Source organism: Pristiophorus japonicus, chromosome 21 (genome assembly GCF_044704955.1).
Source record: "Pristiophorus japonicus isolate sPriJap1 chromosome 21, sPriJap1.hap1, whole genome shotgun sequence".
Taxonomy (NCBI): domain Eukaryota; kingdom Metazoa; phylum Chordata; class Chondrichthyes; family Pristiophoridae; genus Pristiophorus; species Pristiophorus japonicus.
In genome coordinates, this window is record NC_091997.1 from 54,047,423 (window position 1) to 54,060,919 (window position 13,497).

Below are 13,497 nucleotides of genomic sequence, written 5' to 3' on the forward strand. Positions count from 1 at the left end.
GCCATCTCTGACCGCCCACCCCAGTCAAACACCTTTTTGCCTATCTCCAAAAAATGTTTAATAAATAAATAAATGTGTTAAAAGAAAGTGGGGGAAAACACTATTTCTTTTATAATTTATCTATGACTTCTCCCGGTTGCAGTGTCCTGAAGATTAATCTTTTCACTCCTGGAGACTCCAGAACATTCCTGGAGGTTGGGTAGCCTGAGCTCTAATCCACAATATAAAAGTACTTGAGAGAAAGGATAAATTGTAGTGGTTGGATGGGGTGGAAGGAGTCGCCCAAATCAATTTGAGCTGTCATCTGTGGCTTAGTGGGCAGCATTCTCACCTCTAAGTCATAAGGTTGTGGGTTCACGTCCCACTCCAGGGATTTGAGCGCAAATTTCTAGGCTGACACTCCCAGTGCAGTGCTGAGGGAGCGCCGCACTGTAGGAGGTGCTGTCTTTCGGATGAGACGTTAAACCGAGGCCCAGTCTATTCTCTCAGGTGGACATAAAAGATCCCATGGCACTGTTTCGAAGAAGAGATGGGGTGTTCTCCCTGGTGTCCTGACATTTATTTAACCCTCAATTAAGATCACTAAAACAGATTATCTGGTCGTTGCTGTTTGTGGGAGCTTGCTGTGCACAAATTGGCTGCCGTGTTTCTTACAACAGTGACTGCATGTCAGAAGTACTTCTTTGGCCGTAAAGCGCTTTGGGACGCCCTGAGGTCGCGAAAGGCGCTATAGAAATGCAAATTGTTCTTTCTATGGGGATGGTGGGCCACTCGCGGCAGGGCGGGGGCTGCTTTGAGGGATGGGGCATCGGGAACAGATCATGAGCCGCTGTGCTGAAGGAACAGAAGTGATTCTCTCACAGAAGCAAAGCAAGAGAGAGACAGCGGTGAAGCTGACAAAGGAATTGGATGATTTGAACCAATCACCGGCCACATCCTGCTGACAAACGCTTGTTTCTGCTGGGGTGACACACGCGAAGGCTCAACATTGCAGAAGGAAACTCGGCTTCAAGCTCCAGCAAACGGCCACCTGCAGCCGGGGGGGAGAGAGAGAGAGAGAGAGAGAAAGAGAGAGGGGGGAGAAAACATATGGTGAGTGTTTGCATTCACGGAATTCATTGGAGCGTTTGATTCCGAGGGGAGAAGTTCCAGCGAACAGAAACCGAATGTGCATTCCTCATTTCGAAATGAAATGAATGAGGGGCCGAGCTGTGAGCCGGGCTGTGCAGGAATGGTGAGTGAGACAGCCCGGTGCCTGGGTGCAGGAGCCACACAAAGGCTGAGCTCAGCACAGGGTCCCATTGTCTCACCCACTGCCGGCTCTTCCATTCAAACACCGACATTTCTGACCCTCTCAGCCGCCTGCAGCTCGCTTCCCCTCAGCGGAATGTTTGTGCAAGGGTCCGGCTCCAGTGATGGGGGTTGTTGTTGTTACACTCGGCGCTAGCTGTGGGGAGGCGCCTTCCACTGCGCCCCTTGCAAGTGATGCCCAGAGCGGGGCTGGTACTCGCAAACCTCGCTCTGCAGCACCCGCCAGGGTGGGACTGTGCAAAAAGGCAGGCCCGAGTACAGGCCAGTACCCGGCCCCACTGCCCGGCCTCACTGCCCCCCCCCCCCCTGCCCGGCCTCACTGCCCCCCCCCCCCTGCCCGGCCTCACTGCCCCCCCCCTGCCCGGCCTCACTGCCCCCCAACCCACTGTTCCCACTGCCCAACCTATTGCCCTAAGCCCACTGCACAACCCCCTCCCCCCTGCTGCCCCCCTGTCCCACTGACCACACAGCTGGCGGACCCCCTGGCCTCAGACCCGGGACATGAGTTGTGACGTGAACAGATTCACTAGCCGCCGTGTCGGCTCACACTTGTGCAAATTCTATTTGGGCAAAATGTGTAAAACAAACCTGCCGGCCACAGTGATAAAAGGGTTAGAACATGGACTGTGCGGGCCCCCGGAGGCTGAGCCGTGCATCAGTCTGTTACAGCCACACTGACAGACCGGGTTCAATCCCCGGGGTGGACTGGACTGAACCGAGCCCAGCCCGAGCAACGCTGCAATGGGCCTCCGTGTCTCTAGACCAGAGAGAGGGGCACATCAGCCCAGCGGGGAAAGCGTGTGTGGGTCTCGGGTTGGTGCTCGGCTGTGATGGCCCTCATGGTTCAATAGCCTGCCAACACTCACGTGAAGAGTGGGCACTAGGGTAGGGCAAAAGGCGGTGCAGCATCCCTGGAGCCCTGTAAAGCAACCAATGGTTTCAGGAGGGAATGGGAGATCAATACTGCAAGAGCTTCCCTCCCTGCCAAAGGCCCCTCTCCACACTGCCGCCACAAAGCAGCATTCCGTCAGTCCCACTGCGCCCTGCATGGGATCATGCACAGCACCCGCTCCCTTGCTTGGCTGGTTTAAAACCATTTCTCACTCCCATCTCTTGGCAGGAGTCTGCGTTGCTCACACCGGCTCAATGCCGAGCAGCTCTGTTGTCACTGGGTAATGTGAGCCTCCAAGCGTGTGCCCCGATACCTGGCTTGCTGCTGCAACCTGAGCACGACCCTCGGAGGCTCAGCTCCATCAGGAGCTGGGAAAGGGCTTCTGCACACACACTGCCTGCTACACGGTTAGTGCCGCCTGTCGCCCCCCCCCGGGCAACTTGTGCAGGGGTGTGGGTCTGCAATGTATATGGTTGTGTGCTGTATATATGGACGGGTGTGCGGAGTGTGACTATATAGGTGTGGACCAATATTCTGTCATTTATCTTTAGGCTGCAGGGCCCATTCACAAATCCGCCCATGTGCGATTATTTCAATTTCAAAAGCAGCTCACTGGTGGAGCGCTGCATGACCGCGCAGCTTAAAGGCAACATTGGCATAAACATGCAGTTTGTTTACATGCATGTGTATATGTACATGTAATTTGTGTATGCGTTGTGCATATACATGAATGCAGTGCTCATGGATGTACTTGTATGTTCATGTGCTGTGTGTGTGATTATGTACAGTGTGTATACATCTATATGCACATGCTAATGAGCATGTATATATGTATTGTCGAAATCTCGACCTCTGGGGGAAAAAATGACTCCGACACTTTCAGCTCCGGCAGAAGTTTCTTTAATTTACTTGCTAGCAAGAGGCAGGTTACACTCAGTCAATGGCTAAGTGAACACCTCCGAAATGGTACAGTTTCACGAGATATTTATACAGTAAAACCCAAGTTATGGCGCCTCCCTGTGTATTGGCTCTGTCTCACAGTCAGTGAATACAGATAAAGAGTTAATTACTACATCCTTGTCCTGACATGGTTTCCAGATATTTCCTTTTGTCAGGGTTATTAGTTGGCCAGCCGGCCATTACTCCATGAGAGTGTGGTAATGAGCTATTACCTGTCTTGCATTGTGTCAGGATTGTCCAGTTTCCTAGTCAAGTTATCTTTTTGCATCAAATGGATGAGGTCTCTACAAGAGATAATGGCTGGTGGTTTGAGTACTTCGAAAAGGGTGGGGTGGCATGGAACTGGTGTCGTATAGACAACAGGAGAGCACCATGGAGGGGGGGTACTTGTCTCAGCATGACTTGTCCCCTAGCTGTCTGATGGCTATCAGCCATCTCAAACCAGGTTTAGCTGTTTATGCAAGCCGACTGCTTTTATGCAGAAAGTTCTGGAAGGACCAGGACTCCATTTTGTTATATATATTGCAAAGGACACACAAATATCATGTGGTATCAGCTTAGATAAAAAATACATTTCCACAGTGTACAATATGTGTGGCTGTGCAGTGTGGTATGTGTGTTTGTGTATTATGTATATATGGTCCATTTGTACAGTGTACATGAGTGGAGTTTGTGTGTCTATCTAAATATGTATCTGTATAACATGTTTACATGTGTGTACCTCCATGTTTGTGACATGTGTGCAATAAATCTGTATTAGCACATATCCAGCATGTGTATACGTGTGTGAATGTGGCTGTGCATGTGGCTATGTATGTGTTTGCACGTGTGCATCTGCTGGTGAGTGTATGTGCATTGTATATGTGCAATCTCAGTGCGTATACAGTGAGTGTGGAAGAGACTGGGCTGGATGCAGTTTTTGGAGAGGAGTGCAGTGAGTGAGTGTCAGGTGCCTTATTCCAGTCATCTGTCAGTGCTGTGCCAAACTAGTTCAAAGACATCTTGGCCAGTGACATACCCACCTGACCCCAGCTCAGCCCCCATCTCCAGCAGCAGAGCCGGGATCTGCAGCGAGGGAGTTTTAAACCCCAGCGAACTAGCCACAAGGAAAGTCTCAGATCCCCAGCCTAGGAAAACTATTTTCAATCCATTCCCAAAAACACTTTGGGATCACTCCAACCACACTTTGGGATCACTTCAACTTTAAAGATAAAGATGTAATGATTATAGATACTGACCACTGCAGTTGTAGTTGAAGGCAATGTGATGTATCTCAATCGTGAAATTAATCTCTCCTCAAAATGGTGTGTCTGTTGAAGTGTGCAAACTCTTGCTAAACATCTCTTCGTAAACCGTGCAGGAAACGTGGTAAAATCAGGGCTTTCACCGTGAGTGTTAACTATAGTTTGTCCATTAGCGAGGGAGCCATTGTCAATATTAGTTATATTATATTATATTGCAGAAAGGAGTGTGGTATGTCAGATTATACTGCAGAGTGGAGTGTGGTACTGAATATTCGAGACCATATGGTGGAGGGGACAGTGGTATATCAGGATGTGTTACACTGTGGAAATGTACATGGTATATCAGTGAGACAGAGAGGAAGAGGAATCTGAATGAAGGATACCAGCACCCCAATCTGTGGGCTCGCATTCACTGGTCATGTGTGAGAGAGGCAGTATTCTGGTACTGGTCATCAATGTTGTGCTTACTGATCCTGGTACAAAGGACAGTGTCGGGGAGATTTCATAAACAGGCTGTCAAATGCATTACACGCAATACTGTTGAAGATAGAATGAAATCTATGCATTATAGCTGATTCGTACCTGGGGCCCAGCCAATCGGATTGTGCCTTTTCTGTGGTAACCTCTTTGGTCACCGATGGGTTCGGGCTAGTACAGGATTCCGGATCCCTGAGAAACTCTGCCTGTCTCTGGCTCTCTGCCTGGGAGAGGAGGTCCAGCCAGGGATCCTTGCTCCTGATCTCTATCCAGGCTTTGTGTAGGAAGGTCGGGCGAGGTGCTGATCTGAGGCAGCTGTGTTGCCCAATAGCCAGCTCCCACTCACTGTCCCAGTTCCCATGTGTGTGTGGTCACCTAGGGGAGGTGATGGAACCCGGGCTGGCACTGGTTGTATTAAAGAGGCTGTTACACTAAAATGTATACGCCTCTTTCTTGCAGCAAATTTTCCAGAGTTTCCCTGAAGCTCAGAGTTTATATCACACACCGACCGTGAAGCGTAAGCGAGCAATGATGTCGGAGAGTGATGAAAGGACACCCAGCCCCCGTTACAAGGGCAGACTATGTGGCAATTCAGAGGATACTGCTCCTTTTGCTCTTTGAATAGGCACATCAAGAACCAATTAGTGACTAAAAAATGTCATTAAAAAAACGCACAGCCCACTGACTGGGCCCTGGTAACAGACGTCCCTGTGAAAGGCCATTATGTCTGTTTTTGTACAGTTAGGAGGCCACAGTTGCATTTAGGAGACGTGGCTAGTATTATTTATTGCTGTCTGTATGCTAATCTCCCTCGGCTGCACCGCTTTAGGGCAGAAATATTTATCGGCTTTTCCTTTAGCGACAGGAGTGGTTGAGGTGAATAGCAGCGGTGCAGTTAAGGAGAAGCTGGATAAACACATGAGGGGGGAAAGGACTAGAAGGATATGCTGATAGGGTGAGATGGAGAGGGGAGGGAGGAGGCTCCTGTGGAGCACAAATACTGCCATCGACTAATTGGGCCGGGTGGCCTTTTTCTGTGCTGTTAATTCTAAAGGCTTACCAGTCTGTTCCCCCAGGCCGTTGCTGCAGTTTTGTTCAAGGGTGCAGTGGTGCCCCTCTCCCAGGAGGCCCCTCTCCCAGGGTGCTGTGGCACTCCTCTCCCAGGGTGCCCCTCTCCCAGAGTGCTTTGGGACCCCCCTCTCAGTGTGCTGCGATGCCCCTCTCAGTGTGCTGCGGTGCCCCTCTCCCAGTGTGCTGCGATATCTCGGGTACCAAGCCCACGATCTTCCATACATTTGAGTGGACAGAAGGTCACAAGCCAGGAGCGATTTTTCCCAATATGCGGTCCCGGTGGCTGAGGCCCCAGGTCTGGAGCACGCAGTCGGATGATGTACGCTTGAGGGTCAGTGGGCTGCGAGGCCGCGGAGAGTGCATTTATAACCAAGTCGTATCCCATCCTTCACCATAGAATCAGAGAAATTTACTGCATGGAAGGAGGCCATTTCGGCCCATCGTGTCCGCGCCGGCCGACAAAGGGCTATGCAGCCTAATCCCACTTTCTAGTTCTTGGTCCGTAGCCATGTAGGTTATGGCACTTCAAGTGCACATCCAAGTACTTTTTAAATGTGGTGAGGGTTTCTGCCTCTACCACCCTTTCAGGCAGCGAGTTCCAGACCCCCACCACTCTGGGTGAAGAATTTTCCACCTCCTACCAATTACTTTAAATCTATGCCCCCTGGTTGTTGACCCTGCTGCTAAGGGAAATAGGTCCTTTCTATCCATTCTATCCAGACCCCTCATAATTTTATACACCTCAATAAGGTCTCCCCTCAGACTCCTCTTTTCCAAAGAAAACAAACCCAGCCTATCCAATCTTTCCTTATAGTTAAAATTCTCCAGTCCAGGCAACATCCTCGTAAATCTCCTCTGTACCCTCTCTAGTGCAATCACATCTTTCCTGTAATGTGGTGACCGGACCTGCACGCAGTACTCCAGCTGTGGCCTAACTAGTGTTTTATACTTGCGTGTTAGATGTGGCTCAGTGGGTAGCACTCTTGACTCTGAGTCAGAAGGTCGTGGGTTCAAGTTCCACTCCAGGGACTTGAGCTCAGAATCCAGGCCAACACTCCTGTGCAGCACTGAGGGAGTGCTGCACTGTCAGAGGTGCTATCTTTCAGTTACAAAGTTAAACCGAGGCCTCTTCTGCCCTCTCAGGTTGACGTAAACATATCTCATGGCACTATTCAAAGAAGAGCAGGGGTGTTCTCCCTGATGTCCTGGTCAATATTTATCCCTCAACAAACATCACTAAATCTGGTCATTATCATAGAATTCAGCATAAAACATGAGTAAAGATCTGGATTCAATGCAAGTTGTGGTTGGAGCAGGAACGACCTGTAGTTGGGTCTGATGGGGATTCGCTGGTGGTATTTAATTTGGGGGCAGTAGCCTAGTCCTTGCACACCACTTGCCGATGAGAGCACAAGTTCCATTGAACTAGTAACAATGGTGTCTCCACAGATATTGAAAGTAGAGGTGATGGGTTTTCCCAGAACAAGATCCTTTGATCTCTGGGATGAGCCTCCTCTTGCTGCTGGTTTTAAGGGTCTTTTGTGAAATCATAAAAAAAGGCAAGTACAGATGAGGGAGGCCATTCGGACCATCTAGGTCATCCTTCCACAGAAACCTGCTCTTCCCCATCACTATCTCCACCTGCCCCTTGAATTATTGCAGAGTTTTTGCCTCCAGTATCGTACCCAGAGCCCATTGGTTACTCTGTGTGAAGTAAACTGCAGCTGTCCGAGAGAGCAGGCCAGTGGGGTAAGTTTTACATTATCACATTGCTGTTTGTGAGAGCATGATGTGTGCAAATTGGCTGCCACGTTGCCTACATTACAACAGTGACTATACTTCAAAAGAAGTACTTCATTGGCTGTAAAGCGCTTTAGGACGTCCAGAGGTCGTGAAGGGTTCCGAGTTTTGCGTATCACACTGCAAGGGTTCGCTGGTTCAGGAGTTGTGGCCAATCTTCTGTAACTTGGGGAGTCTCAGAGTCTAATTGTGGATCTCGTCCTGCCAGCACCCTGCGGCTCAGCACTGATCGAGGGGCGGCCGGCGGGGGGGCGGGGGTGTTGAACCTGGGATCTGGTGGTATTTATGGCCAAGATGACCAACTGCTTTAATGAACTGTCTGATTGTGCCCCTTCAAACGCTCCATCACTTTTGGGATTGCACAAGGCACTAACTGGTTAATTCTGACCTCTAAAGACAGAAGGAAGGTTTGTTGCCTCAGTCAAACGAGCTGTTTATACCATGTTAAATTTACATATGTGCTAAACACCTGCTTGTGTTGTGGGCCAAGCTGAGCGGTGTGAGCAGGATGGTTGGTGGTAATGCTCTTGCACACTGCTTTCCACATATCCCCTCCCACTCCATAAACCCAAGTATTCTGCAAATTACAACATAGGCAAACAGAATGAGTCAGCTCAGTTTAAACCAAGAAAGCAGGAACTTTACTGACAGCAGCAGTGTGCAAGTGTTTTTAGCTCTGAGGTTTATTCAGATGTTTACCGTGGGGCCTCGGGGACCAGGTATAAAGTTTCAACTCGCACTCCGGTTAATTTGCAGAGAGGTCAGTTCCGATTTTAATCTTTAACCTAACGCGTACGGCAGGAATGGGGCAAGTCTGGGCCTCGGCCTGTAACCGAACTCTGTCCCACCAGCCAGGTTAGTGTAAAATCCAAGCTCTGGGTCCTGATACTAGCCCATCACATTGTTCTGATTTAGGATTTATATACCGTTGAGGCAACAACACACAAGAATAGCTCTTTGCCAAACCCCCAGGCTCACAAAATTTAAACAGAACAACAGGTGACTACGATATAAGATCTCCTTATTTAAGGAGAAATATACTTGCATCAGAGAAGGTTCACAAGGTTGATTCCTGGGATAAAGGGGTTGTCTTATGAGGAACGGTTGGGCCGAAACTCATTGGAGTTTAGAAGAATGAGAGGTGATCTTATTGAAACATATAAGATTCTGAGGGGGCTTGACAAGGTAGATGCTGAGAGGATGTTTCCCCTCGTGGGGGAATCTAGAACTAGGGCTCGCACGTTTAAAACGGAGATGAAGAGGAATTTTTTCTCTTGGAGGGCCATGAATTCTTTACCCCAGAGAGCTGTGGAGGCTGGGTCATTGAATATATTTAAGGTGGAGATAGACAGATTTTTGAACGATAAGGGGAGTGAAGGGCTATGGGGAGCGGGCAGGGAAGTGGAGTTGAGGCCATGATCTTATTCAATGGCGGAGCAGGCTCGAGGGGCCAAATGGCCTACTCCAGCTCCTATTATGTTCTTATATAAGAAATATGAGCATCATTAGGACTGAGTTTCTTCCGGCCTTGTGGGTTGGATTAGCAAGGCAGGGGAGTGAAGGAAAGCCTCTGATCGTAGGGTAGGGTAGGGTGGAGTGGAGACCACAGGGTCTGAGGAGCAGAGGGTCCTGGCAGTGAGGGCAATCCAGAAGGATGGAGTGAGACCTCAGAGGGATTTGAAAACCAGGTGGATTCTTGAAGTTGGCTCACTAGGACAGAGGGAGCCAGAGGAGCTGGACAGTGATGGTGGTGAGTGCGTGGGAGGGGGGGGTTAGCCGGGCGGGGAGGGGGCTGAATTTGTGGGGGGGTGGGGGACAGGTGGGGAGGGGGGTGAGCGTGTAGGAGGGTGGTGAACGTGTGGGGAGGGGGGAGTGAGCGTGTAGGAGGGTGGTGAGCGTGTGGGGGGGGGGGGTGAGTGCGTAGGAGGGTGGTGAGCGTGTGTGGAGGGGGGGGGGGCGGGAAGGAGACGGGTGGGGGATGAGCGTGTGAGAGGCGGGTCGGACACAGAGTCCTGGAGTAGCGGAGATTTGTGAAGGGCAACGGTTGTCGAAGAGGGCATTTGAGAAATGGATCGTGGTGACGAAGCCAGCAGAGAGTGAGTTCGTGGGTTGAGAGGACAGTGTTACGGGGGTGGAAGGTTGGCAATGGATTGGAATTCAGCAACAAAAAGAGTAGAAGAATGAGATAAACTAGTGGGAGCAGTCTAAAATTAGGGATCATAAATATAAGATAGTCACTAGGGAATTGAGGGGAAACAAAGTGGTTAGATTGTGCAACTAGCTAGTCAAGTCAAAGAGCACAGATGCATTTAAGGGGAAGCTAAATAAGTGCATAAGGGAGAAAGGAATAGAAGGATATGCTGATAGGGTGGGAGGGAGCTTGTGTTAAGCATAAACACCAGCACGGACCAGGTGTGGCGAAGGGCCTGTTCCTGTGCTGTGAACTCTCTTGTAACGTATGCACATGAGTATGCTCACAGGTTTAATAGTTATAGAGCTGTTGCCAGGGTGTCCCTGGAGATGGAGTACGCAGTGTCCACCGGTACGCTCGCGGCCTTCCGCGAGAGGTGGGCGTTGGAGGGACTGGAGTGCATCATCACCCCCAGGAACATGATTTTGATTTAATTTGGTAAAGTTCCCACGTTAATTTGGAGTTATGGGTTCTAATGACCTTTTTTAAAAAAAAAAAAACAGGGGTACTTGATTTAAAGGTTCTTACAAAAGTAGTTGTAGAGCTGTTGCATTGTGAGTGGCTTAGCCAGTCACGTGATGTTCACAAGGCTCAATAAAACCCCAGTCAGTTGGATCTGGGTCATCCACAATGAGGCAGGTGGTTGTGAGCTTGGTGGATGAACTGATAATGTGTAGTGTGATTGTTAAACCTTTTGCTAATAAACTAACTAGTTCTTAATAGCAATGTGTTGCTATGAATTCTTAAGCAAAGAACCCAATTACATTACGGGGCCGAAGTTGACCCCCTCCATAAGCTCTAAGAGGCGGGAATGGAACGGAGAGGCCTTACCTACCGGGGGCGGACAGATGGGATGGGCCGACCCACCCAAAATTGCCCCCGGGCCGGAAGCGGCGGGAATGGGTTACCGCTCTACCCGTTTTCCCACCACACCAGGCACGCGCCAACCCTACACCGACCGGGGGGTCAGCGCATCTCCGTTTTATTTTTTTATTGTCGGTCGACTGCCCGATCGGGCCGACAGTTAATGCCCACGGGATCGGCCGGGCCACCAATAGGCAGCCCGACACTCCCTCTTGGTGCCAGGCTGCTGGCCCAGCCGAAACCCTCCCTGGTAGCCCAGTGTTTGCCACTAAAGTGGCTGCAGAGTTCGTAGCAGCCCTCCCCTTCAGCTGATGGGGGGGGGGGGGACGTTGTGATGCGTCGGCGCAGCGCTGACAACTCTGAACGACAGCCGTTCCGACCTGCTTCCATGGATTGGGGCGGAGAAACACTTTCAAAAACTGTAGGCAAGGCGGGGCTCAATTTCGGCCTCTACATCTATGTAATATGTAAAAATAGAGAGAGGATCTGCAGTGGCAGGCGAAGGGTTAATCCTGTATCAGGGTGCAGGATGCAGCAGTCTTTAATTTTAAGCTGAGATAGATGTTTTGGCACATTGCTGCACTTTTCATGGACCATGGGCTGGCATTCAGATAAGGTTGGGAACGCGGTCCATTACCATCAATGGACCGTGGAAGTCTGTGCACTAAAGATAGGTCATTATGTCTCTTTGTGGAGACACATGCTGAATTTTAGAATCTTGTTACTTTAACCCTTGCAATGCTGCAGCCGGGTTCACCCATCGGTGCTCTTGCAAAGCTGCGCACTATGCTGGTGACTTTTTAATCTCTGGCACCAACCGCTTCTCAATTTTGACTCGACTGGCGTGAGCTGCCCAAACGCAAGTGGGCAGAAATCCAATACCGATGAATCTTGCACAATGGGAGAAAGAAGGAGGCAAATGCTTAATGAATGATGTTGAACCAGCCAGAGGAGAGGCTATTGTAAAACAGTAACTAACAAAGCCAGCACAATGCTGAGCTATACTGCCCGATCAGTGGAGTGTGACCTGCCATGCTAAAGCTGTATTTCGCTCTGGCATCTTCAGCACAACATTCAGGGCCTGTCACCAAGATTCAATGGAAGGTTCAAGAGGCCAATCTCGTGCAGCACGAGACCTGAGTTATGAGAAAAGTTTTGGAAACATTGGGCTCTTTAGTCTTGAAAGGCAGTGAATGAGAGGGGACCTTGTAGATGTATGGAGGATACTGAATCGAATAGTATCCAGGTTAATTTGGAGCACTATTTCAAGGTAAACCATGACTACAGGACAAGGAGTCATAGGCACAAACTAGGAAGCATTTAAACAACAACAGCTTGCATTTTATACAGCGCCTTCAACATAGAATAATATCCCAAAGGGCACTACAGAGACAAGGTCAGAAAGATGAACCCCAAACCAAAGACTGAGACATTACGAAGGGTGACCAAAGGCTTGGCCAAAAAGGTAGGTTGTAAGAAAGGTCTTAAAGGAGTGGGGGGGGGGGGGTGGAGGGGCTTAAGGAGGGAGTTCCAGAGATGGGGCCCAGGCAACAGAAGGCACGACCACTAATGGTGGAACGAAGAGCCAGGAGGGAATGCAGAAGATGAACAGAGAGTTTGGGAGGGCTATAAGGCTGGAGAAGGCTACAGAGATAGGAACGGGGGTGAGACCAGGAAGGGGTTTAAACACAAGGATGAGAACTTTAAATTTGAGGTACTGGGAGATCAAGAAACATAAAACCAAAAGAGGTTTACAGCACAGAAAGAAGCAAGTAGGCCATGGTATCTCTGCTAGCTTTTGCTAGAGCAATCTGAAACTTCTCCCACTGACCTGTTTTCTCAGAGAGCTGCAGTTTACTTCACAGAATGACCAATACCTGCAATGGGCTCTCGGTACGATACTGGAGGCAAAAACTCTGCAATAATTCAAGGGGCAGTTGGAGATAGTGATGGGGAAGAGCAGGTTTCTGTGGCAGGATGACCTAGATGGGCCGAATAGCCTCCCTCATCTGTACTTGCCTTTCTTTATGATTTCACAAAAATCCCTTAAAACCAGCAGCAAGAGGAGGCTCATCCCAGAGATCAAAGGATCTTGTTCTGGGAAAACCCATCACCTCTACTTTCAATATCTGTGGAGACGCCATTGTTACTAGTTCAATGGAACTTGTGCTCTCATCGGCAAGTGGTGTGCAAGGACTAGGCTACTGTCCCCAAATTAAATACCACCAGCGAATCCCCATCAGACCCAACTACAGGTCGTTCCTGCCCCAACCACAAGAATACAGATCTTTACTCCCATTTCAAGCTGAATTCTGTCATTGTATCTCTTCCTCCCCCCCTGTCCCACCACCAAAAACTGTGAACACATACTAAACACACAGAACCTCCATTTACATACTGATCCTGGTCAGGCTTTGAGCTCCTCCTTGTAACCTCCTCCAGCCCTACCACAGTCTCAGATCTCTGCACTCCTCCAACTCTGGTCTCTTGCGCATCCCTGATTTTCGTCACTCCACCATTGGCTGCCTCGGCCCTAAGCTTTAGAATTTCCTCCCTAAATCTCTCCGCCTCTCCTCCTTTAAGACGCTTCTTAAAACATACCTCTTTCTTGTCCTAATATCTCCTTATGTGACTCTGTGTCAAACTTTGTTTGATAACGCTCCTGTAAAGTGCTTTTTGATGTTTTA

At 49.5% G+C, this 13,497-nt stretch overlaps 1 protein-coding gene across 2 annotated transcripts in view; it reads left to right on the top strand.

The window, feature by feature from the left end:
• Positions 1-880: 880 nt before the first annotated feature.
• limd2 (LIM domain containing 2) overlaps positions 881-13,497 on the top strand; it is a 47,438-nt gene continuing 34,821 nt past the window's right edge. The window contains exon 1 of one of the 2 annotated variants that reach the window (XM_070864768.1): positions 881-1,092. The gene's annotated coding sequence lies outside the window, so the exon portion shown is untranslated. Of the gene's footprint in view, positions 1,093-8,372; positions 8,516-13,497 lie in introns of those variants that run through there. The other variant, XM_070864769.1, reaches the window with a different exon arrangement.